This window comes from Heptranchias perlo, chromosome 10 (genome assembly GCF_035084215.1).
Source record: "Heptranchias perlo isolate sHepPer1 chromosome 10, sHepPer1.hap1, whole genome shotgun sequence".
NCBI lineage: Eukaryota > Metazoa > Chordata > Chondrichthyes > Hexanchiformes > Hexanchidae > Heptranchias > Heptranchias perlo.
In genome coordinates, this window is record NC_090334.1 from 87,108,197 (window position 1) to 87,133,065 (window position 24,869).

The window sequence follows — 24,869 nt, forward strand, 5'->3', positions numbered from 1 at the left end:
GGTACACACTACAGTCACTGTGCGCCGGTGGTGAAGGGAGTGATCTGGAATGCACTAACTGAAAGGGCAATAATAACTTTCAAAAGGGAATTGGATATGTACTTAAAAAGGAAAAATTTACAGGGCTATGGGGAAAGAGCAGGGGAGTGGGACGAATTGGATAGCTCTTTCAAAGAGCCGGCACAGGCACGATGGGCCAAATGAGCTCCTTCTCTGCTGTTTCAATGCTAGAGTCTATTATAAAAGATGTGATAAGAAGACACTTAGAAAATATCAAGGGGATCAGACAAAGTCAACTTGGATTTATGAAAGGGAAATCATGTTTGACAAACCTACTGGTGTTTTTTGAGGATGTAACTGGTAGAATAGATAAGGGAGAACCAGTTCGGTTTATTTGGATTTTCAGAAGGCCTTTGATAAAGTCCCACATAAGAGGTTAGTGTGCAAAATTAAAGCACATGGAATTGGGGGTAATATACTGGCATGGATTGAAAATTGGTTGGCAGACAGGAAACAGAGAGTGGGAATAAATGGGTCTTTTTCGGGGTGGCAGGCAGTGACTAGTGGGGTACCGCAGGGATCAGTGCTTGGGCCCCAGCTATTCACAATATATATCAATGATTTGGATGAGGGAACCAAATGTAATATTTCCAAGTTTGCTGATGACACAAAACTAGGTGGGATCGTGAGCTGTGAGGAGGATGCAAAGAGGCTTCAAGGCGATTTAGACAAGTTGAGTGAGTGGGCAAATACATGGCAGATGCAGTATAATGTGGATAAATGTGAAGTTATCCACTTCAGAAGGAAAAACAGAAAGGCAGAGTATTATTTAAATGGTGATAGATTGGGGAATGTTGATGTACAAAGGGACCTGGGTGTCCTTGTACACCAGTCACTGAAAGCAAACATGCAGGTGCAGCAAGCAGTTAGGAAGGCAAATGGTATGTTGGCCTGCATTGAAAGAGGATTTGAGTATAGGAGCAAGGATGTTTTACTGCAGTTATACAGGGCCTTGGTGAGACCACACCTGGAGTATTGTGTGCAGTTTTGGTCTCCTTACCTAAGAAAGGACATACTTGGCATAGAGGGAGTGCAGCGAAGGTTCACCAGACTGATTCCTGGGATGGCAGGACTGTCGTATGAGGAGAGATTGGGTCGACTCGGCCTGTATTCACTCGAGTTTAGAAGAATGAGAGGGAATCTCATAGAAACATGTAAAATTCTGACAGGGCTAGACAGACTGGATGCAGGGAGGATGTTTCCCCTGGCTGGGGGGGTCCAGAACAAAGGGTCACAGTCTCAGGATGCCCGGTAGGACATTTAGGACTGAGATGAGGAGAAATTTCTTCACTCAGAGGATGGTGAACCTGTGGAATTCTCTACCACAGAAGGCTGTGGAGGCCAAGTCACTGAATATATTTAAGAAGGAGCTAGATAGATTCCTAGACACAAAAGACATCAAGGGGTATGGGGAGAGAGCGGGAATATGGTATTGAGATAGAGGATCAGCCATGATCATATTGAATGGCGGAGCAGGCTCGAAGGGCTGAATGGCCTACTCCTGCTCCTATTTTCTATGTTTCTATTCTAGTAAATCTTTTATGCACCCTCTCTGAGGCCTTCACATCCTTCCTAAAGTGCGGTGCCCAGAATTGGACACAATACTCCAGTTGTGGCCGTTCCAGAGCTTTATCAAGGCTCTCCCTCTCCCTCCTCCCCCTCTCCCTCCTGTAACCTGTCAACCTGGTTGGAACAAAGGTGGCACAGAAGACTGGCGCAGGGTGAAAGAGTCATGACTGGTGCCGGGATAGTGGGCACATTCCTGCCTGATGCACTGCCCATGATCACAAACCAGCTGTACATTGAGGAAGTGGAATCCCTTCTGATTGATAAGGATACCAGGCTGGTTCTGGGGAGACTGCAAGGCAAATGGGAAATGAGTTGCGCCTGTCAATATCCTGCATAGCTCTTTGCACCAAAATCACTTTCCATCTTAATGAAGAATTTTATCATGTTATGGTCACTCTTCCCTAAAGGACCCCACACAAGATTATTAATTAGCCCCTTCTCATTGCACAATACCCAATCTAGGATAGCCTGTTCCCTGGCTGGCTCCTCAACGTATTGATCTAAAAAACCATCTCGGACACACTCCAGGAATTCATCCTCCACAGTATTATTGCTAATTTGGTTTGGCCAGTCTATATGTAGATTAAAGTCACCCATGATTACTGTAGTACCCTTGTTACATGCATCTCTAATTTCCTGTTTGATGCCGTCCCCTACATTACCACTACTGTTTGGAGGCCTATAGACAACTCCCACCAGTGTTTTCTGCCCCTTGGTGCTTCTTAACTCCACCCAGACTGATTCTACATCTTGATTTTCTGAGCCAATATCCTTTCTCACTATCGCTCTGATTTCATCCTTTACTAACAACGCCACCCCACCTACCTTTTCCTTTTTGCGTGTCCTTCCTAAATATCGAATACCCTTGGATACTCAGCTCCCAGCCTTGGTCACCCTGCAGCCATGTCTCCGTAACCGCAATTATATCGTATCCGTTTACATCTATTTGCGCTGTTAATTCGTCTACCTTATTACGAATGTTTCGTGCATTCAGAGACAGTGCCTTTAGATTTGTCTTTTTAACATGTCTGGTGCGAATGTTACTTGCCACTTATGAGCCCAAGCCTGGATGTTGTCCAGGTCTTGCTGCATGCGGGCTTGGACTGCCTCATTATCTGAGGGGTTGCAAATGGAACTGAACACTGTGCAATCATCAGCGAACATCCCCATTTCTGACCTTATGATGGAGGGAAGGTCATTGATGAAGCAGCTGAAGATGGTTGGGCCGAGGACACTGTCCTGAGGAACTCCTGCAGCATTGTCCTGGGGCTGAGATGAATGGCCTCCAACAACCACTACCATCTTCCTTTGTGCTAGGTATGAGTCCAGCCACTGGAGAGTTTTCCCCCAATTCCTATTGAGTTCAATTTTACTAGGGCTCCTTGGTGCCACATTCGGTCAAATGCTGCCTTGATGTCAAGGGCAGTTACTCTCACCTCACCTCTGGAATTGAGCTCTTTTGTCCATGTTTGGACCAAGGCTGTAATGAGGTCTGGAGCCGAGTGGTCCTGACAGAACCCAAACTGAGCATCGGTGAGCAGGTTATTGGTGAGTAAGTGCCACTTGATAGCACTGTCGATGACACCTTCCATCACTTTGCTGATGATTGAGAGTAGACTGATGGGGCGGTAATTGGCCGGAATGGTTTTGTCCTGCTTTTTGTGGATAGGACATACCTGGGCAATTTTCCACATTGTCGGGTAGATGCCAGTGTTATAGCTGTACTGGAACAGTTTGGCTAGAGGTGCAGCTAGTTCTGGAGCACAAGTCTTCAGCACTACAGCTGGGATGTTGTCGGGGCCCATAGCCTTTGCTGTATCCAGTGCACTCAGCCGTTTCTTGGTATCACGTGGAGTGAATCGAATTGGCTGAAGACTGGCTTCTGTGATGGTGGGGATATCGGGAGGAGGCCGAGATGGATCATCCACTCGGCACTTCTGGCTGAAGATGGACTAGCTGGATTGCTGTTGCAGAGAGCCCGCACGGATTCAACGGGCCGAATGGCTCCTTCTGTGTTGTAACCATTCCATGAAAGGGAAAGGGAGAGGGAGGAAGAGCAGGAGGAGGAGGAAGTAGGGGAGGGGGATGAGGAGGAGGAGGAGGAGGAAGGGGAGAGGGGAGAGGGTGGAGGAGGAGGAGGAGGAAGGGGAGAGGGTGAAGGAGGAGGACACGGGAGAGGAGGAGGGAGAGGGAGGAGGAGGAGGAGGAGGAGGATGAGGGAGAGGGTGTGGGAGATGGAGAGGAGGAGGAGCAGGATCAGGAGAGGCAACGACCACCAGAGCCCCTTTTTGCCCAAGCTTTCAGAGACAAGCTAATCGAGGAGCGCTTCAACTAAGTGAGCCCTCTCATTCTCCGCTCAATAACAGTCGCATAATCTTATAACCACTCCATATTTATTGGTTTTTCTTCACTTTTCTACAAAGACAAACACCAACACCAAATCCAGAACAAGAAAGAAATTTATGAAGCAAATCATGTCAGCATTGACAAAATTAATGACAAATCCACCTTGTGCAAGCCCTTAGTGCCTGTCTTGTTTGCTTGTTTTCCTATCCCGGTGCTCCTACACTTTGTTTCCCCAGTGACTACAGCTTGGGAGGTGGGAGGCTGCTGAGCTTCGGTTGAAGACACTTCATATGGCCTTGGTGGGTGACCTCGAGCAGCTCTGGGCCTAGAGGGCCCGGCTTCAGACTGCAGCATCTCTGCGTGGGCTGACTAGCTGAGTGGCATCAGCAAAGGCACTGGTGGAGTGTCTGGTGAGGAAGCAGACATGCTATTGTCCTGAGAGAGGACAGCAAGTGCCACTCCCATGGAGCCAAGGCCACTCTCCTGGGGCAACGCCTCAGCACTCCTAAGATTCTGCTGGAGTGATGTGATGCCTGGAAATCCCTTTCATCTGCGGCCCCCAAAGGCACAATGGTAGCGGTGTGAGCTGCTACCTCGCAGCGTCCCTCACCGGCACCTCCACCTCACTGTCACCTCCACCTCAACCTCACAACATCCCTCACCTCCACCTCATGCCGTCCCTCACCTCTACCTCACACCATCCTTCACCATCACCTCCACCTCGCACCATCCTCACCATCACCTTGCACCGTCCCCGCAACCGCACATTGTACCTCTCCACATTACTGCCCCTCCGACAGTGCAGCGCTCCCTCACTTCTGACCCTCCGACAGTGCAGCGCTCCCTCACTTCTGACCCTCCGACAGTGCAGCGCTCCCTCACTTCTGACCCTCCGACAGTGCAGCGCTCCCTCACTTCTGACCCTCCGACAGTGCAGCGCTCCCTCACTTCTGACCCTCCGACAGTGCACGCTCCCTCAGTACTGACCCCCCGACAGTGCGGCGCTCCCTCAGTACTGACCCTCCGACAGTGCAGCGCTCCCTCAGTACTGACCCTCCGACAGAGTGGCGCTCCCTCAGTACTGACCCTCCGACAGTGCGGCGCTCCCTCAGTACTGACCCTCCGACAGAGTGGCGCTCCCTCAGTACTGACCCTCCGACAGTGCGGCGCTCCCTCAGTACTGACCCTCCGACAGAGTGGCGCTCCCTCAGTACTGACCCTCCGACAGTGCGGCGCTCCCTCAGTACTGACCCTCCGACAGAACTCCCTCAGTAGATTATGTACGCTATCCTCTGAAGTGTGGCTTGAACTCAACCTTCTGATTCAGAGGCGAGAGTGTTACCCACCGAGTCATGGCTGACACAATTTAGGTAGGAAAATATTTCCCTCCCTCAATTTTCCCCTCTTCTACTGAAAGCGCTGACTCTGCTGAGAGAACGGCACCCGTCACCACCTCAGCTAAGTGGCCATTCTTCATGTGTGAGCCTAGACAGTGAGTGTCATCGGGCTATTCCACCACAGCGGGCATCACGGCCAAGCTCACCTGACATCCACACAGAGGCACTTTCCAGCTGGGTTATTGGATACTAATCAAGCGTGGCTCAATTTTTCTCTGTCACCTTGAGACACTGAAGCCAATGGCAGTGCCCCAACCAGCTGAGATCAGCTAACAGCACAAGGGCATGGGTGGAAGCTGGATTTATGGCCGGCATGGCCTGCTTGTGCAGTCTCCTGACAAGGACCATAGAAACATAGAAAATAGGAGCAAGAGTAGGCCATTTGGCCCTTCGGGCCTGCTCCGCCATTCAAAGTGAACATGGCTGATCGTCGAATTCAGTACCTTGTTCCCGCTTTTTCCCCATATCCCTTTAGCATTAAGAAATATATCTATCTCCTTCTTGAATACATCTAATGACTTGGCCTCCACTGCCTTCTGTGGTAGAGAATTCCACAGGTTCACCACCCTCTGAGTGAAGAAATTTCTCCTCATCTCGGTTCTAAATGGCATACCCCGTATCCTGAGACTGTGACCCCTGGTTCTGGACTCCCCAGCCATCAGGAACATCCTCCCTGCATCTAGTCTGTCTAGTCCTGTTAGAATTTTATATGTTTCAATGAGATCACCCCTCTTCTTCTAAACTCTAGTGAATATAGGCCTAGTCGACCCAATCTCTCCTCATACGTCAGTCCTGCCATCCCAGGAATCAGTCTGGTAAACCTTCGTTGTACTCCCTCCATGGCAAGGACATCCTTCCTCAGATAAGGAGACCAAAACTGCACACAATACTCCAGATGTGGTCTCACCAAGGCCCTGTATAACTGCAGTAAGACATCCCAGCTCCTGCACTCAAATCCTCTTGCAATGAAGGCCAACATACCATTCACCTTCCTAACTGCTTGCTGCACCTGAATGCTCGCTTTCAGCGACTGGTGTACGAGGACACCCAGGTCTCGTTGCACCTCCCCTTTTCCCAATCTATCACCATTCAGATAATAATCTGTCTTTCTGTTTTTACAACCAAAGTGGATAACCTCACATTTATCCACGTTATACTGCATCTGCCATGTTCTTGCCCACTCACCCAACTTGTCTAAATCACATTGGAGCCTCTTTGCATCCTCCTCACAGCTCACATTCCACCCCAGCTTTGTGTCGTCAGCAAACTTGGAAATGTTACATTTAGTTCCCTCATCCAAATCATTGATATATATTGTGAATAGCTGGGGCCCAAGCACTGATCCCTGCGGTACCCCACTAGTCACTGCCTGCCACCCCGAAAAAGACCCGTTTATTCCTACTCTCTGTTTCCTGTCTGTCAACCAATTCTCAATCCATGCCAGTATATTCCCCCCAATCCCTTGTGCTTTAATTTTGCACACTAACCTCTTATGTGGGACCTTATCAAAAGCCTTCTGAAAATCCAAATACACCACATCCACTGGTTCTCCCCTATCTATTCTACGAGTTACATCCTCAAAAAACTCCAGTAGATTTGTTAAGCACGATTTCCCTTTCATAAACCCATGCTGACTTTGTCCAATCCCGTTAATGCCTTCCAAGTGTCCTGTTATCACATATTTTATAATAGACTCGAGCATTTTCCCCACTACTGATGTGAGGCTAACTGGTCTGTAGTCCCCTGTTTTTTCTCTCCCTCCTTTTTTAAATAGTGGGGTTACATTTGCCACCCTCCAATCTGTAAGAATTGTTCCAGAGTCTATAGAATTTTGGAAGATGATCACCAATGCATCCACTATTTCCAGGGCCACTTCCTTTAGTACTCTGGGACGTAGATTATCAGGCCCTGGGGATTTGTCAGTCTTTAGCCCTATTAATTTCCCTAGCACTTTTTTTTTACTAATACTGATTTCCTTCAGTTCCTCCCTCTCACTAGACCCTTGATTCCCTAACATTTCCGGGAGGTTATTTGTGTCCTCCTTTGTGAAGACAGAACCAAAGTGTGTGTTTAATTGTTCTGCCATTTCTTTGTTCCCCATTATAATTTCCCCCATTTCTGACTGTAAGGGACCTACATTTGTCTTCACTAATCTTTTTCTCTTGACATATTTATAGAAGCTTTTACAGTCAGTTTTTATGTTCCCTGCTAGTTTACTCTCATACTCTATTTTTCCCCTCTTAATCAATCTTTGTTCTCCTTTGCTGAATTCTAAACTGCTCCCAATCCTCAGGCTTGCTGCTTTTTCTAGCAATTTTATATGTCTCCTCTTTGGATCTAATACTATCCCTAATTTCTTTTGTAAGCCACGGTTGAGCCACCTTTCCTGTTTTATTTTTGTGCCAGACAGGAATGAATAATTGTTGTAATTCCTGCACACGTTCTTTAAATATTAGCTGTTGCCTATCCACCTTCATCCCTTTTAGTAAAGTTCCCCAATCTATCATAGCCAACTCGCACCTCATACTTTCGTAATTTCCTTTATTTAGATTCCGGACCCTAGTTTCGGATTCGACTACTTCACATTCCATCTTAATGAGGAATTCTATCATGTTATGGTCGCTCTTCCCTAAGGGATCCTGCACAACAAGATTGTTAATTAATCCTTTCTCATTGCACAATATCCAGTCTAGGATCGCCTGTTCTCCAGTTGGTTCCTCAACGTATTGGTCTAGAAAACCATCACGTACACACTCCTCGAATTCCTCCCCCACAGTATTATTGCTAATTTGGTTTGACCAATGTATATGTAGATTAAAGTCACCCATGATTATAGTTGTACCTTCTTGCATGCGTCTCTAATTTCCTGTTTAATGCCCTCCCCTACATCTCCACTACTGTTTGGGGTCCTATAGACAACCCCCACCAATGTTTTCTGCCCCTTGGTGTTTCTTAGCTCCACCCATACAGATTCCACATTGTGATTTTCCGAGCCAATATCCTTCCTCACTATTGCATTGATTTCCTCCTTTACTAACAACGCTACCCCACCTCCTTTCCCTTTTTGCCTGTCCTTCCGAAATATTGAATACCCCTGGATGTTCAGTTCCCATCCTTGGTCTCCCTGCAGCCATGTCTCCGTAATCGCAACTATATCATAACCGTTAATATCTGTCTGCGTTGTTAATTCATCTAGCTTATTGCGAATGCTCCGCTCATTAAGACACACTGCCTTTAGACTTGTCTTTTTAAGATTGCTGGTCATCTTAGTTTTATTTTGCACTATGGCCCTACTTGTTTCTCGTCCTTGTTTTCTCTGCCTTCAACTATTGCTTCTTCCCTTTCTGTCTTTTGTTTCTATCCTTGTTTCCCCCTCCTCTGTCTCTCCGCTCAGGTTCCCATCCCCCTGCCATTCTAGTTTAAACCTTCCCCAACAGCACTAGCAAACACCCCCGCAAGGACATTGGTCCCGGTCCTGCTCGGGTGTAACCTGTCCCGCTTGTACAGGTCCCACCTTCCCCAATGTCCCAGGAATCTAAATCCCTCCCTCCTACACCATCCCTGCAGCCACGCATTCATCCTGTCTATTCTCCTGTTCCTATACTCACCAGCACGTGGCACTGGTAGTAATCCTGAGATCACTACCTTTGAGGTCCTGCTTTTTTAATTTATCTCCTAACTCCTTAAATTCACCTTGCAGGACCTCGTCCCTTTTTTTATCTATGTCGTTGGTATCGATATGGACCACGACTACTGGCTGTTCACCCTCCCCCTCCAGAACGTCCTGCAGCCGCTCCGTGACATCCTTGACCCTAGCACCAGGGAGGCAACATACCATCCTGGAGTCACATTTGTGACCGCAGAAACGCCTATCTGTTCCCCTTACAATTGAATCCCCGATCACTATAGCCCTGCCACTCTTATTCCTCCCCTCCTGTGCAGCAGAGCCACCCATGGTGCCACGAACTTGGCTCTTGCTGCTTTCCCCTGATAAGCCATCTCCCCCAACAGTATCGAAAATGGTATATCTGTTTGAGAGGGAGATGGCCCCAGGAGACTCCTGCTCTACCTGCCTAGTCCTTTTACTCTGCCTGGCGGTCACCCATTTCCTTTCTGCCTGCGTGATCTTTACCTGCGGTGTGACCAGTTCGGCTGAATGGTCCGTTTCCATCTTGTAACTTCCATGTATCTCTATGCCCTTGGATACCTGCCAGAAGCCTGACCAAAGGTCTGTAAACAAACCACAGGCCTGCTGTCTAGCTGGGCACGGAGTCCTGGCGGGGAAGATGTTTCGAAAGGGAAAATTTATGAATCACTGTTGCAGCTGACTTTTGGTACACTCTCAATCCCACACACCCTCAACATGCAGATGTGAGACTCCGAGGGGTTAAACAGAGGAGAGACACACCCTACACACCAACAATCCCAGATACTTACATCAGCATTTGCCCTGGGTCGGGCCAACAGACTCGCTGTGAGACTCCAAGGGGTTAAGGAGTGGCAGGAACTGCTCTAGAATGGAGGCAGTCTCCTGACTGAAGTCGTTCTGCTGTTCCAGACTCCTCAAATGTCTCTGAAATGAAGCTCCTCTCCTGCCAGTTTCTCACAGCTTGTTGGCTGCAGGGAAAGCTGCTTTCTGTCAAACAGCGGTCTGCATCATACCTGACTCACCAAGTGTCGCAGGCAGCTGAGTAATGATCCTGTTAATGCGGCCCAGCTTCCTGCACACTCAACACTGGCACAAGCTGAATGAGTGAGTCAGCATTGCACAGCCTTCAATACAAACCAATTAGCTGCAATTCTTTCTCTACCAGTGCAGTCAACAAAGCCCCAAACTACATATTTAGCATCAGATTTTCACTGCGAATAAATGATTGGAGGCATCATCCGGAGGTTTTGCACAATCAGCCAATATCCAACTTGACAGCAACAATGAACACAGCCCTGTGTGCAAACAGGATCCTATCATTCTGCACCAACCCCCAATACACCCTCCAACAACCAATTCATTGACAGGCCAACCCCCAATACACCCTCCAACAACCAATTCATTGACAGGCCAACCCCCAATACACCCTCCAACAACCAATTCATTGACAGGCCAACCCCCAATACACCCTCCAACAACCAATTCATTGACAGGCCAACCCCCAATACACCCTCCAACAACCAATTCATTGACAGGCCAACCCCCAATACACCCTCCAACAACCAATTCATTGACAGGCCAACCCCCAATACACCCTCCAACAACCAATTCATTGACAGGCCAACCCCCAATACACCCTCCAACAACAACCAATTCATTGACAGGCCAACCCCCAATACACCCTCCAACAACCAATTCATTGACAGGCCAACCCCCAATACACCCTCCAACAACAACCAATTCATTGACAGGCCAACCCCCAATACACCCTCCAACAACCAATTCATTGACAGGCCAACCCCCAATACACCCTCCAACAACAACCAATTCATTGACAGGCCAACAAATGTAGCACCACAGTGGTAATATACTCCTTATTGTGTACACTGGGGAAGCGTTAACAGGAGTAAAGGGGTAATATACTCCTTACTGTGTACACTGGAGCAGTGTTAACTGAAGTAAAGGGATAGTATACTCCTTACTGTGTATACTGGGGCAGTGTTAACAGGAGTAAAGGGGTAATATACTCCTTACTGTGTACACTGGGGCAGCGTTAACAGGAGTAAAGGGGTAATATACTCCTTACTGCGTACACTGGGGCAGTGTTAACAGGAGTAAAGGGTTAATTGTGTACACATATGCAGTGCAGTAAAGGTTACAGAGATATGGGGGGAGCGAGGCCATGATGAGAATTAAAGACGAGAATGAGCATTTTAAATTGGAGGCGTTGGGGGACTGGGAGCCAATGTAGGTCAGTTAATGCAGGCGATATGGGTGAGCGTGCCTAAGTGCAGGATAGGATACAGGCAGAAGTTTTGAAGGAGCTGAAGTTTACGAAAGGTAAAGGATGGGAGGCCGGCCAGGAAAGCATTGGAATAGTCAAGCTTCATGGTTATGGAAAAGCTGGGCACAGATTTGGGAGGTAACAGCACATTTAAGGAGCTTAAGGAGAGAGCACTTGAAGGTGGGTTTTTGAGGAGGGGTTGATGACGATGGATTTGAAAGGAACTATATTTGAGAATCATAGAATCATAGAAAGGTTACAGCACAGAAGGAGGCCATTCGGCCCGTCGAGTCCATGCCGGCTCTATGCAAGAGCAATCCAGCTGGTCCCACTCCCCTGTTCTTTCCCGGTAGCCCTGCAAATTTTTTCCTTTCAAGTACTTATCCAGTTCCCTTTTGAAGGCCATGATTGAATCTGCCTCCACCACCCCCTCGGGCAGTGCATTTCAGATCCTAACCACTCGCTGTGTAAAAAAGTTTTTCCTCATGTCACCTTTGATTCTTTTGCCATTCACCTTAAATCTATGCCCTCTGGTTCTTGATCCTTCCACCAATGGGAACAGTTTCTCTCTATCTACTCTGCCTGGACCCTTCATGATTTTGAATACCTCTATCAAATCTCCTCGCAACCGTCTCTGTTCCAAGGAGAACAACCCCAGCTTCTCCAGTCTATCCACGGAACTAAAGTCTCTCATCCCCGGAATCATTCTTGTAAATCTCTTCTGCGCCCTCTCTAAGGCCTTCACATCCTTCCTAAAGCCCAGAATTGGACACAATGGGCTTAATTTTAAAAGGGTGGCAGGATGGCAGTGGGGGGGGGGTTCAACGGGCGTGTGACAAACCCGAATTAAAGAAACTTACCTTCCCCCACCCGATCACGAGGTAACTGACGCTTATTAATCTTGTTCCCAGGATTCTCCCCTGGCAGCCCGCCTGATTGACAAGGTGGCTGCCGACAGGAGCTGCAACGCGATGGGGAGGGGGGCAAGAAAGAGACTTCATCGGGTACTGGGAGAGAGGGGGGCACAAAGGTAAGGGCGGACAAAGATGGGTGGGACACAAAGATGGGGGGGGGAACATTAGGAGACATTGGGGGGTGAGACACCGGAGAGGGAGACATCGGGGTGGGGGGGGCGGGGGGGACACATCGGAGAAGAGACATCGGGGGAAGAGGCATCGGAGAAGAGACATTGGGAGGTGAGATATCGGACATCAGACCAGGGGGTGCAGGTGACATCATTTCAAAGGTAGGTTTATTCATTTTTTAAAATTTTGCCTGATCCGGCCCTGGTTTCACCAGGCGTGAATCGGAAGGCGTGGGAAAGTCGCCCAGGTACGTTGAAAATCATTGTAACTACCTACTATGTAACAAATAAAGTGCCATAAGTAACTCAATGAGGTATATTTGCTTCTTTAAATATCATCCTGCCGGCTTTAATTGCCAGCAGCACTTCCGGATTCCAGAAACCCCCACAGAGGGACCTCTGGATTCCAGAAACCCCCACAGAGGGACCTCTGGATTCCAGAAACCCCCACAGACAGAGGGACCTCCGGATTCCAGAAACCCCCACAGAGGGACCTCTGGATTCCAGAAACCCCCATAGACAGAGGGACCTCTGGATTCCAGAAACCCCCACAGACAGAGGGACCTCTGGATTCCAGAAACCCCCACAGACAGAGGCACCTCCGGATTCCAGAAACCCCCACAGACAGAGGGACCTCTGGATTCCAGAAACCCCCACAGACAGAGGGACCTCTGGATTCCAGAAACCCCCACAGACAGAGGGACCTCTGGATTCCAGAAACCCCCACAGACAGAGGCACCTCCGGATTCCAGAAACCCCCACAGACAGAGGCACCTCCGGATTCCAGAAACCCCCACAGACAGAGGGACCTCTGGATTCCAGAAACCCCCACAGACAGAGGGACCTCCGGATTCCAGAAACCCCCACAGAGGGACCTCCGGATTCCAGAAACCCCCACAGAGGGACCTCTGGATTCCAGAAACCCCCACAGACAGAGGGACCTCTGGATTCCAGAAACCCCCACAGACAGAGGGACCTCTGGATTCCAGAAACCCCCACAGACAGAGGCACCTCCGGATTCCAGAAACCCCCACAGACAGAGGCACCTCCGGATTCCAGAAACCCCCACAGACAGAGGGACCTCTGGATTCCAGAAACCCCCACAGACAGAGGGACCTCTGGATTCCAGAAACCCGCGCAGACAGAGGGACCTCCGGATTCCAGAAACCCCCACAGACAGAGGGACCTCCGGATTCCAGAAACCCCCACAGACAGAGGGACCTCCGGATTCCAGAAACCCCCACAGACAGAGGCACCTCCGGATTCCAGAAACCCCCACAGACAGAGGGACCTCCGGATTCCAGAAACCCCCACAGACAGAGGGACCTCCGGATTCCAGAAACCCCCACAGACAGAGGGACCTCCGGATTCCAGAAACCCCCACAGACAGAGGGACCTCCGGATTCCAGAAACCCCCACAGACAGAGGCACCTCCGGATTCCAGAAACCCCCACAGACAGAGGCACCTCCGGATTCCAGAAACCCCCACAGACAGAGGCACCTCCGGATTCCAGAAACCCCCACAGACAGAGGGACCTCCGGATTCCAGAAACCCCCACAGACAGAGGGACCTCCGGATTCCAGAAACCCCCACAGACAGAGGGACCTCCGGATTCCAGAAACCCCCACAGACAGAGGGACCTCCGGATTCCAGAAACCCGCGCAGACAGAGGGACCTGTGTGAGACGCGGGAGTCGGCGGGTTGGAGCCGGGTTCCTTACCCGCTCGGGAATTTATCGATTTTCACTGCCCCCCCGCCCGCCCCCCCACCCAACGCACCCGGACTTTCATTTGAAAATCGAGCCCAATGCTCCAGTTGTGGCCGAACCAATGTTTTATAAAAGGTTCATCATAACTTCCTTACTTTTGTACTCTATGCCTCTATTTATAAAGCCCAGGATCCCGTATGCTTTTTTAACCGCTTTCTCAACCTGCCCTGCCACCCCCAGATCTCTCTGTTCCTGTACCCTTTAGAATTGTACCATTTAGTTTATATTGCCTCTCCTCGTTCTTCCTACTGAAACGTATCACTTCGCATTTTTCTGCATTAAATTTCATCTGCCACGTGCCCGCCCATTCCACCAGCCTGTCTATATCCTCTTGAAGTCTATCACTATCCTCCTCACTGTTCACTACACTTCCAAGTTTTGTGTTATCTGCAAATTTGGAAATTGTGTCCTGTGCACCCAAGTCCAAGTCATTAATATATATCAAGAAAAGCAGTGGTCCCAGCACCGACCCCTGGGGAGCACCACTGTACACCTCCCTCCAGTCCGAAAAACAACCCTTCACCACTACTCTCTGTTTCCTGTCACTTAGCCAATTCTGTATCCATGTTGCTACTGCCCCCTTTATTCCATGGGCTTCAACTTTGCTGACAAGCCTATTATGTGGCAATTTATCAAATGCCTTTTAGAAGTCCATGTACATCACATCAACCGCATTGCCCTCATCGACCCTCTCTGTTACCTCATCAAAAAACCCAATCAGGTTAGTTTAACACAATTTGCCTTTAACAAATCCGTGCTGGCTTTCCTTAATTAATCCACACTTGTCCTGGATTATCGTTTCTAAAAGCTTCCCCACCACCGAGGTTAAACTGATTGGCCGATAGTTGCTGGGTTTATCCCTACACCCTTTTTTGAACAAGGGTGTAACATTTGCAATTCTCCAGACCTCTGGCACCATCCCCTGTAACTAAGGAGGATTGGAAGATTATGGCCAGTACCCTTGCAATTTCCACCCTTACTTCCCTCAGCAACCTAGGATGCATCCCATCCAGACCTGGTGACTTATCTACTTTAAGTACAGCCAGCCTTTCTAGTACCTCCTCTTTATCAATTTTTAGCCCATCCAGTATCTCAATTACCTCCTCCTGCAACTACTTCCTCCTCCAGAGGGAATTCTACAATATCAGCTAGATTGGGGCTGGGAAGGGAAGTTAGGAAATCAGCAGTTTATTGGGAATAGGATCAAGAGAGCAGCAGGTGGGTATCATAGACAAGATGAGCTCAGAGAGGGCGAGATGGGAGATAGGAAAGAAGCTAGAGAAAGGCGTGGGATCAGGGCTTGGGTAGGGGAGAACTCTGGGGAGAGTTCTGCCTTGGTGGGCTAGGGAAAGGGGGGAAGCGACGGAGGCAGCTGAACGGATGGTCTCAATCTTAGTGACAAAGAAGTCCATGAGCTCCTCGTACTTGTTGTTGGAGGCAAGTGTGGAAGGGGCAGGTGAGAAGGGTTTAAGGAGACAGTTGATGGTGTAAATCCGGGGTTATAGAAACATAGGAACAGGAGTAGGCCCTTCAACAGGCTATCTTCGCTCTCCGGGATGGTTCTGGAGTAATGGGTTGTTTTAGCAGAGGAGAATGTTGGAGGTAATTGTGGAGAGGGGCAGTGATTGTTGATCTACTAGCAGAATCCAAGGGGGTAGTGGCTGGTGGGGTGAGCAGGTTGGTCTCTGAGGATAGCCCCCAGCAGGTACGATTGGCAGGAAGGTTGGTGAGAGAATGGGATGGGGCAGTTGGGGCTGCTGCTCGTAAGGAGGCAGTGGCGAGTGCCTTGATGGGCCCTTTGGAGATTGGCGAGAGAGACACAGAGGGCAGCTGTGGGATTATCTAAGAGGGAGTCAAGCCTGGAGAGTAGGATGGTCGAGCAATGGTTGGGGTAAGGATTTGGGGGGGGGGAAGTGCCTGAGAGAGGAGAAATGAAAGGAGGCATGACTGGGTAACTAGAATGGCAGAATACAGGAGACAAGGGCCCTAGAAGGGCTGAGAGAAGGAAAAGGGAGATAGAAATAATAAGAAATAGGAGCAGGAGTAGGCCAATCGGCCCCTCGAGCCTGCTCCGCCATTCAATAAGATCATGGCTGATCTGATCCTAACCTCAAATCTAAATTCATGTCCAATTTCCTGCCCGCTCCCCGTAACCCCTAATTCCCTTTACTTCTGGGAAACTGTCTATTTCTGTTTTAAATTTATTTAATGATGTAGCTTCCACAGCTTCCTGGGGCAGCAAATTCCACAGACCTACTACCCTCTGAGTGAAGAAGTTTCTCCTCATCTCAGTTTTGAAAGAGCAGCCCCTTATTCTAAGATTATGCCCCCTAGTTCTAGTTTCACCCATCCTTGGGAACATCCTTACCGCATCCACCCGATCAAGCCCCTTCACAATCTTATATGTTTCAATAAGATCGACTCTCATTCTTCTGAACTGCAATGAGTAGAGTCCCAATCTACTCAACCTCTCCTCATATGTCCGCCCCCTCATCCCCGGGATTAACCGAGTGAACCTTCTTTGCACTGCCTCGAGAGCAAGTATGTCTTTTCTTAAGTATGGACACCAAAACTGTATGCAGTATTCCAGGTGCGGTCTCACCCATACCTTATATAACTGCAGCAATACCTCCCTGTTTTTATATTCTATCCCCCGAGCAATAAAAGCCAACATTCCGTTGGCCTTCTTGATCACCTGCTGCACCTGCAAACTAACTTTTTGATCTTCTTGCACTAGGACCCCCAGATCCCTTTGTACTGCAGTACTTTCCAGTTTCTCGCCATTAAGATAATAACTTGCTCTCTGATTTTTCCTGCCAAAGTGCATAACCTCACATTTTCCAGTATTGTATTGCATCTGCCAAATCTCCGCCCACTCACCCAGCCTGTCTATATCCCCCTGTAGGTTTTTTATGTCCTCCTCACTCTCCACTTTCCCTCCCATCTTTGTATCATCTGCAAACTTTGATATGTTACACTCGGTCCCCTCCTCCAAATCGTTAATATAGATTGTAAAGAGTTGGGGACCCAGCACCGACCCCTGCGGAACACCACTGGTTACTGGTTGCCAGTCCGAGAATGAACCATTTATCCCAACTCTCTGCTTCCTGTTAGATAACCAATCCTCCACCCATGGGCTTGGGTCCACAGCAACAGCCAAATTGCACACACAAACGGACAGAAGGAATTCTGGCTACATAGGCATGGCAGGGATTAGGAGAGAAATGTTCTGATCATATTCAGAGGATAAGGAGCAGATGATACGAGTTAGTCTAAAGTTAAAATCTGAAATCCTGTGGTGGGAATAAGTTGGTTTGTAGACAGAGTGGAGTTTCAGAGATAGTTGTGGAGAGGGAATGAATCCGGTAGCTGTTTGAGGGGCAAAGTATCCAGTGGAAACAGAGGGATGAAGAGTTGGCCATGTGCCGGTTGATCCAAGGACCCAGCAGAGGTGCAGAGTGGCCTCAGGTATTAGCTGTTCACACCAGCAGATCCTGAATACCAGCAGAGGAGTGAGGAGCAGTGGGCGTGAAACCCAACGACCAAGAGCACTAAAGTCCAGGGAGCCACAGGAGCAGATGTAAGGAGGTGAGGAGCACACAGTGAGAAGGATAGCAACAGACTTCAGGAGGACATAAACAGGCTGATGAAATGGGCAGACACATGGCAGATGAAATTTAAAACAGAGATGTGTGAAATGATACATTTTGGTAGGAAGAATGAATAGAAGCAATATAAACTAAATGGTACAATTTTAAAGGGAGTGCGGGAACAGAGAGACCTGGGGGTGTATGTACACAAATCTTTAAAGGTGGCAGGACAAGTTGACAAGGCAGTTAAAAAAACATATGGGATCCTGGGCGTCACAAGTAGATGTAGAGTACAAAAGCAAGGAAGTTATGGTAAAACTTTATAAATCACTGGTCAGGCCTCAGCTGGAGTATTGTATCCAATTCTGGGCATCACACTTTAGGAAGGATGTCAAGGCCTTAGAGAGGATGCAGAGGAGATTTACTAGAATGGTACCAGGGATGAGGGACTTCAGTTATGTGGAGAGACTGGAGAAGCTGGGATTGTTCTCCTTAGAGCAGAGAAGGTTAAGGGGAGAATTAATAGAGGTGTTCAAAATTATGAAGGGTTTTGATAGAATAAATAAGGAGAAACAGTGGCAGAAGAGTCAGTAACCAGTCGACAAAGGTTTAAGATAATTGGCAAAAGAACTAGCTAGCAGTACTTAAAGTAGATAAGTCACTCGGTCCGGATCCTAGGTTGCTGAGGGAAGTAAGGGTGGAAATTGCGGAGGTACTGGCCATAATCTTTCAAACATCCGTCGATATGGGGGTGGTGCCAGAGGACTGGAAGATTGCAAATGTTACACCCTTGTTCAAAAAGGGTGTAAGGATAAACCCAGCAACTACAGGCCAGTCAGTTTAACCTCAGTGGTGGGGAAACTTTTAGAAACGATAATCCGGGCTAGACAGACTGGATGCAGGGAGGATGTTTCCCCTGGCTGGGGGGTCCAGAACGAGGGGTCACAGTCTCAGGGTACAGGGTAGGACATTAAGGACTGAGATGAGGAGAAATGTCTTCACTCAGAGGGCAGTGAACCTGTGGAATTCTCCACCACAGAAGGCTGTGGAGACCAAGTCACTGAATATATTTAAGAAGGAGCGAGATAGATTTCTAGACACAAAAGTCATCAAGGGGTATGGGGAGAGAGCGGGAATACGGTATTGAGATAGAAGATCAGCCATGATCACATTGAACGGCGGAGCAGGCTCGAAAGGCCGAATGGCCTACTCCTGCTCCTATTTTCTATGTTTCTATGGGACAGAATTAACATTCACTTGGACGAGTGTGGATTGATTAGGGAAAGCCAGCATGGCTTTGTTAAAGGCAAATCGTGTTTAACTAACCTGACAAAAGTTTTTTGATGAGGTAACAGAGAGGGTAGATGAGGGCAATGCAGTTGATGTGGTGTATATGGACTTTGAAAAGGCATTTGATAAAGTGCCGCACGATAGGCTTATCATCAAGATTGCAGCCCCTGGAATAAAGGGGGCAGTAGCAACATGGATACAGAATTGGTTAAAGGACAGGAAACAGAGAGTAGTGGTGAACAGTTGTTTTTCGGACTAGAGGGAGGTGTACAGTGGTGTTCCACAGGGGTCAGTGCTGGGACCACTACTTTTCTTGATATATATATTAACGACTTGGATGTACAGGGCATAATCTCTAACAGGGGCACAGGAACAGAGAGATCTGGGGGTATATGTGCACAAGTCGTTAAAGGTGGCAGGGCAGGTTGAGAGAGCGGTTAAAAAAGCATACGGGATCCTGGGCTTTATAAATAGAGGCATAGAGTACAAAAGTATGGAAGTTATGATGAACCTTTGTAAAACACTGGTTCAGCCTCAACTGGAATATTGTGTCCAGTTCTGGGCACCGCACTTTAGGAAAGATGTGAAGGCCTTAGAGAGGGTGCAGAAGAGATTTACTAGAATGATTCCAGGGATGAGGGACTTTTGTTCAGTGGATAGACTGGAGAAGCTGGGGTTGTTCTCCTTGGAACAGAGACGGTTGCGAGGAGATTTGATAGAGGTGTTCAAAATCATGAAGAACATAAGAAACAGGAGCAGGAGTAGGCCATCTGGCCCCTCGAGCCTGCTCCGCCATTCAACAAGATCATGGCTGATCTTCTACCTCAACTCCATTTTCCTGCACCATCCCCATATCCCTCGATGCCTTTAATATCTAGAAATCTATCGATCTCTGATTTGAATGCACTCAATGACTGAGCCTCCACAGCCCTCTGGGATAGAGAGTTCCAAAGATCCACCTCCCTCTGAGGGAAGAAATTTCTCCTCATCTCAGTCCTAAATGGCCTATGCTTTATTCTGACACTGTGACACCTGGTTCTAGACTCTCCTGCCAGGCGAAATATCCTCCCTGCATCTACCCTGTCGAGCCCTGTAAGAATTTTGTATGTTTCAATGAGATCACCTCTCATTCTTCTAAACTCCAGAGAATACAGGCCTAGTCTACTCAATCTCTCCTCATACGAAAATCCCGCCATCCCAGGAATCAGTCTGGTGAACTTTCGTTGCACTCCCTCGATGGCAAGTATATCCTTTCTTAGGTCAGGAGACCAAAATCGTGCACAATACTCCAGGTGCGGTCTCACCAAGACCCTATATAATGGCAATAAGACATCTTTACTCCTGTACTCGAATCCTTTTGTAATAAAGGCCAACATACCATTTGCCTTCCTAATTGCTTGCTGCACCTGCATGTCAGCTTTCAGTGACTCATGTACAAGGACACCCAGGTCCCTTTGAACATCAACATTTCCCAATCTCTCGCCATTTAAAAAATACTCTGCATTTCTGTTTTTCCTACCAAAGTGGATAACTTCACATTTTTCCACATTATATTCCATCTGCCATGTTCTTGCCCACTCACTTAGCCTGTCCATATCCTCTTGAAGACTCTTTGCATCCTCCTCACAACTCACATTCCCACCCAGTTTTATGTCATCAGCAAACTTGGAAATATTACATTTGGTCCCCTCATTCAAATCATTATAGATATAGATTGTGAATAGCTGGGGCCCAAGCACCGATCCCTGCAGTACCCCACTAGTCACAGTCTGCCAACCTGAAAAAGATCCGTTTATTCCTACTCTCTGTTTCCTGTCTGTTAACCAATTCTCAATCCATGCCAGTATATTACCCCCAATTCCATGTGCTCTAACTTTGTTCACCAATCTCCTGTGTGGGACCTTATCAAAAGCCTTCTGAAAATCCAAATACACCACATCCACTGGTTCCCCCTTATCTATTCTACTAGTTACAGCCTCAAAGAACTCCAATAGGTTTGTCAAACATGATTTCCCTTTCATAAATCCATGTTGACTCTGCCAAATCCTATTATTATTTTCTAAGTGTCCTGTTATCACATCCTTTATAATAGATTCTAGCATTTTCCCTGGTACTGATATCAGGCTAACAGGTCTGTAGTTCCCTGTTTTCTCTCTCCCTCCTTTCTTAAATAGTGGGGTTACATTTGCCACCCTCCAATCTGCAGGAACCATTCCAGAATCTGTAGAATTTTGGAAGATGACAAACAATGCATCCACTATCTCTATAGCCACCTCTTTCAAAACCCTGGGATATAGATCATCAGGTCCTTGGGATTTACCTTAATGGTAAAAAGTTAAAAACAGTGGATGTCCAAAGGGACCTAGGGGTTCAGGTACATAGATTATTGACGTGTCATGAACAGGTGCAGAAAATAATCAATAAGGCTAATGGAATGCTGGACTTTATATCTAGAGGACTGGAGATAGAGGATCAGCCATGATCATATTGAATGGCAGGCTCAAAGGGCCAAATGGCCTACTCCTGCTACTATTTTCTGTTTCTAAATGACAGGAAACAGAGTCGTGGTGAACGGTTGTTTTTCGGACTGGAGGGAGGTGTACAGTGGTGTTCCCCAGGGGTCAGTGCTGGAAGCACTGCTTTTCTTGATATATATTAATGACTTGGACTTGGGAGTACAGGGCACAATTTCCAAATTTGCAGATGACACAAAACTTGGAAGGGTAGTGAACAGTGAGGAGGATAGTGATAGTCAAGAGGACATGGACAGGGTGGTGGCATGGGTGGACACGTGGCAGATGAAGTTTAACGTGGAAAAATGCAAGGTGATGCATTTTGGTAGAAAAAATGAGAGGCAATATAAACGAGAGGGCACAATTCCAAAAGGGGTACAGGAACAGAGGGATATGGGGGTATATGTACACAAATCGTTGAAGGTGGCAGGGCAGGTTGAGAAAGTGGTTAAAAAACCAAACGGGATCCTGGGCTTTATAAATAGAGGCATAGAATACAAAAGTATGGAAATCATGATGAACCTTCATAAAACATTGGCTTGACCACAACTGGAGTATTGTGTCCAGTTTTGGGCACTGCATTTTAGGAAAGATGTGAAGGCTTTAGAGAGGGTGCAGAGGAGATTTACGAGAATGATTCCAGGGATGAGGGACTTAAATTACGTGGATAGACTGGAGAAGCTGGGATTGTTCTCCTTGGAGCAGAGAAGATTGAGAGGAGATTTGATAGAGGTATTCAAAATCATGACTGGTCTAGACAGAGTAGATAGAGAGAAACTGTTCCCATTGGCAGAAGGATCAAGAACCAGAGGACATAGATTTAAGGTGATTGGCAAAACAACCAAAGATGACATGAGGAAAAACTTTGTTCGCAGCGAGTGGTCAGGATCTGGAATGCACTGCCCGAGGGGGTGGTGGAGGCAGATTCAATCAGATTCAATCATGGCCTTCAAAAGGGAACTGGATAAGTACTTGAAACGAAAAAATGTGCAGGGCTATGGGGAAAGGACGGGGGAGTGGGACTAGCTGGATTGCTCGTGCATAGAGCCGGCACGGACACGATGGGCCGAATGGCCTCCTTCTGTGCTGTAACCTTTCTATGATTCTAACTGGTAGAGTAGGGTTGCATGTATTGCTTGCTTTTATTCATGTGAGTATAAATTGTTAAATCATCAAATAATCACTTTTGATTAACAAAACTACCGCGCAAAGGGTGAATTTCTTTGACTGCTATTGTCCAGGTCCACGAACCACTGGGAAAGTAACTATTTCCCTACAATTGATGCCCGAACAGGGTCCTGAGACAGTCAGAGAAAGAAATAGTAAAAACTGTGTCCTAGCACAAATAGGGTTTTCTGGGCAGAGGTGGGCGGAACATAAGAATTAGGAGCAGGAGTAGGCCATCACTCCTCGAGCCTGCTCCGCCATTCAATAAGATCATGGCTGATCTTCAACCTCAACTCCACTTTCCTGCCTGATCCCCATATCCCTTGATTCCCTAACAGTCCAAAAATCTATCCATCTATCTTGAATGTACTCAATGACTAAGCAGCCACAGCCCTCTGGGGTAGAGAATTCCAAAGATTCACAACCCTGAGTGAAGAAATTCCTCCTCATCTGAGTCTTAAATGGCCGACCCCTTATCCTGAGACTATGCCGCCTAGTTCTAGACTCTCCAGCCAGGGGAAACAGCCTCTCAGCATCTATTGAACCCACTTCACTTCAGTTGACCACATTTCATGTCCCCTCAGACCCCGGCACCTCCCTTCAGAAGTGGAAAGTATAACAGGAAAGGTTAATTCATTCATGGGATGTGGGCATCACTAGCAGAGCCAGCATTTATTGCACATCCCTAATTGCCTTTGAGAAGGTGGTGGTGAGCCGCATTCTTGAACCGCTGCAGTCCGTGAGGTGAAGGTTCTCCCACAGTGCTGTTAGGAAGGGAGTTCCAGGATTTTGACCCAGCGACGATGAAGGGACGGCGATATATTTCCAAGTCGGGATGGTGTTTGACTTGGAGGGGAATGTGCAGGTGGTGTTGTTCCCATGTGCCTGTTGCCCTTGTCCTTCTAGGTGGTAGAGGTCACGGGTTTGGGAGGTGCTGTCGAAGAAGCCTTGGCGAGTTGCTGCAGTGCATCCTGTAGATGGTACACACTGCAGCCACAGTGCGCCGGTGGTGAAGGGAGTGAATGTTTAGGGTGGTGGATGGGCTGCCAATCAAGCGGGCTGCTTTGTCCTGGATGGTGTTGAGCTTCTTGAGTGTTGTTGGAGCTGCACTCATCCAGGCAAGTGGAGAGTATTCCATCACACTCCTGACTTGTGCCTTGTAGATGATGGAACGGCTTTGGGGAGTCAGGAGGTGAGTCACCCGCCGCAGAATACCCAGCCTCTGACCTGCTCTTGTAGCCACAGTATTTATATGGCTGGTCCAGTTAAGTTTCTGGTTAATGGTGACCCCCAGGATGTTGATGGTGGGGGATTTGCTGATGGTAATGCCGTTGAATGTCAAGGGGAGGTGGTTAGACTCTCTGTTTTTGGAGATAGTCATTGCCTGGCACTTGTCTGGCACAAATGTTACTTGCCACTTATGAGCCCAAGCCTGGATGTTGTCCAGGTCTTGTTGCATGCGGGCGTGGACTGCTTCTTTATCTGAGGGGTTGCGAATGGAACTGAACACTGTGCAATCATCAGCGAACATCCCCAGTTCTGACCTTATGATGGAGGGAAGGTCATTGATGAAGCAGTTGAGGATGGTTGGGCCTAGGACACTGCCCTGTAAAAATACCATATCCAACGTCCTCGCAAAAACTGGGTTTTCTGGGCAGTGGTGGGTGGAAAGTATAACAGGAAAAGTGAAAGGACAATGTCCTCGCAGGATCAGGGTTTTCTGGGTAGAGGTGGGTGGCAAGTAAAATGGAAGCAGCAGTTCAAAAACACATAGCAACGACATTACCAAGGATAGAGGAATGATTTCTGGTGGAACACCATCAGTCAGACCCCTATGAAGCATACGTGGATATGTATGTCAGCAGAATGGCTGAAGTTGAAAAAATGGGCTAAAGCCGTATTGGTACTTGCCTTCAAAAAACAAAAAGAAAGTAATGAGGAGGAGAAGCAAGGATTAGAAACAGAAGTGTCTGATCGAGAGCGGGAATTGGAAGAGGTAAAGGAACAGTTGGGAAAGACACTTGATAATGGGAAACAGGAGGGACAGAATAGTAAAAAACATATCCAATGGGAAAGTAGCATTTTCCCTTTATTGCAGGGGGGATGGAGTACAAGAGTAAGGAAGTCTTACTGTAATTGTACAGGGCTTTG

At 47.8% G+C, this 24,869-nt stretch overlaps 1 protein-coding gene across 3 annotated transcripts in view; it reads right to left on the minus strand.

Annotated features, from left to right (window-relative positions):
• tmem63c (transmembrane protein 63C) overlaps nt 1-24,869 on the minus strand; it is a 413,010-nt gene that overhangs the window by 332,118 nt on the left and 56,023 nt on the right. The window contains exon 1 of one of the 3 annotated variants that reach the window (XM_067992152.1): nt 9,810-10,010. The exons of the other annotated variants lie outside the window; for them this stretch is intronic. The gene's annotated coding sequence lies outside the window, so the exon portion shown is untranslated. Of the gene's footprint in view, nt 1-9,809; nt 10,011-24,869 lie in introns of those variants that run through there. 3 annotated transcript variants of the gene reach the window in all.